Source organism: Miniopterus natalensis, chromosome 2 (genome assembly GCF_054644295.1).
Source record: "Miniopterus natalensis isolate mMinNat1 chromosome 2, mMinNat1.hap1, whole genome shotgun sequence".
Taxonomy (NCBI): domain Eukaryota; kingdom Metazoa; phylum Chordata; class Mammalia; order Chiroptera; family Miniopteridae; genus Miniopterus; species Miniopterus natalensis.
The window spans coordinates 84,812,978-84,815,234 of record NC_142082.1 but is presented as its reverse complement, the minus strand read 5'-3'; the positions used below and the strand labels follow the sequence as shown (position 1 = coordinate 84,815,234).

At 32.3% G+C, this 2,257-nt stretch overlaps 1 non-coding gene across 1 annotated transcript; it reads right to left on the bottom strand.

Annotated features, from left to right (window-relative positions):
- Nucleotides 1–1,495: 1,495 nt before the first annotated feature.
- LOC148093730 (U6 spliceosomal RNA) lies at nt 1,496–1,602 on the bottom strand. The gene has a single exon (XR_015714185.1). It is a non-coding gene; the product is annotated as a U6 spliceosomal RNA (small nuclear RNA).
- Between the last annotated feature and the right edge of the window lie 655 nt (nt 1,603–2,257).

Here is a 2,257-nt window from a genome sequence, read left to right as displayed (position 1 = left end):
TCCTCTCTCTGTGCTTCTTGGTGAGTCTGGCTAAAGGTTCATCCATTTTATTTATATTTTCAAAGAACTAGCTCTTGGTTTCATTGATTTAAAAAAATTTTTTTAATCTTTATGTCATTAATTTCTGCTCTGATCTTTATTATTTCCTTCCTTCTACTTCCTTGGGGTTTTTCTTGCTGTTCTTATTCTTGTTCTTCTAGTTGTTGTGTTAGATGGTTTAATAGAGCTTTTTCTTATTTTTTGAAGTATGCCTATACTGCTATGAACTTTCTCCTCAGGACTGCTTTCACTGTGTCCCATAGATTTTGGGTTGTTATCTGTTCATTTTTAATTTTTCCCAAGAAGTGTTTGATTTCTTCCTTGATCTCACTGGTAACCCATTCATTGTTTAATAACATGCTATTTAGCCTCCATGTGTTTGAATATTTTTGAGCTTTTTTATAGTGGTTGATTTCCAGTTTCATGGCATTGTGATCTGAGAAGATGCTTGTTATGATTTCAATCTTCTTGAACTTGTAGAGACTTGCCTTGTGTCCTAATATGTGTTCGATTTTTGAAAATGTCCCATGTGCACTTAAGAAGAATGTGTAGTCTGCTGCTTTAGGATGAAATATTCTGTAAATGTCAATTAAATCCATTAGAGCTAGTATGTCATTTAAATTCCCTGTTTCCTTATTGATTTTTTGTCTTTATGATCTGTTCAGTGATGATAGTGGGATGTTAAAGTCACCCACTATGATTGTTTTACTGTCTTTCTCCCCCTGAAAGTCCACCAAGAAAATATTTATATATTTAGGTGCTCTTATATTGGGTCCATATATATTTATAAGGGTTATTTCTCCTGTTGGATTGATTCCTTTAGTATTATGTAGTGACCATTTTTGTCTCTTGTTATGGTCTTTATTTTGAAGTCTTTGTTGTCAGAAATAAATATAGGTACTCCAGCTTTTATTTTGTTTCCATTTTCATGAAATATTTTTTCCATCCCTTTACTTTCAGGCTGTGTAAATCTTTTGCTCTCATGTAAGTCTCTTGTAGTCAGCATATATTTGGGTTCTGTTCTCTTATCCATTCAGCTACTCTGTCTTTTTATTGGAGCATTTATCCCACTTACATTTAAGGTTACTATTGAGATATACTTATTTAATGCCATTTTTACCCTTTATGGCAATGTACCTTTCCCTCACTATTTCTTCTTTTTCTTAGAGCAGTCCTTTTAACATTTCTTGCAATGCTTGTTTGATGGTACTGAACTTCTTTAACCTTTTTTGTCTGGGAAGCTCTTTATTTAACCTTCAATTTTAAATGATAGCCTTACTAGATAAAGCAGTCTTGGTTTCAGGTTTTTGTTTTACTTTGAGAACTTCATGCCACTCCCTTCTGGCCTGAAGTGTTTCTGTTGAGAAATCTGCTATCAGCCTTATAGGCATTTCCTTGTAGGTCACTGCTTGTTTCTCTCTTGCAGCCTTAATAGTCTCTCTTTTCCTTTAATATTAAAAATATGGAACACTTCACAAATTTGCTTGTCATCCTTGCACAGGCTTCATGCTAATCTTTTCTGTGTCATTCCATTTTTAGTATATGTGCTGCTGAAGCGAGCACTGGAACAAATAATATTAAAAACTTATATGGAACCAAAAAAGACACCAAATAGCCAAAGTGCTCTTGAGAGAGAAGTACATAGTTGAAGGTATCATAATCCCTGATTTCAAACTATACTACAAGATTACAGTAATTAAAACTTTATGGTACTGGTATAAAAAGATACACATAGATTAATGGAACAAAATAGAGAGCCCAGAAGTAGATTTTCACTTACATGGTCAGTTAATCTATGACAGGAGAAGCAAGAATATGCACTGGAGAAATGGAAGGCTCTTCAATAAGTGCTGAACATATACATGCAAAAATAAAAAAAAAAAAGGAAGAAAAAAATTAGACCACTCTTTTATACCATAAAAAAAATAAACTCAAAATGAATTAAAGTCTTAAATGTAAGACCTAAAATGTTAAAACTCCTATAAGAAAACAGGCAGTATACACTTTGGCATCAGCCTTAGCAATATCTTTTTGGATATGTCCCCTCAAACAAGGAAAACAAAGGCAAAAAGAAACAAATAGGACTACATCAAACTAAAAATCTTATGCACAATAAAGAAAAATCATCAATAAAATGAAAAAAAAAAACAACCTTACTGAATGGAAAAGATATTCACAAATGATATACACAATAAGGAGTTAATATAAAAAAAATACA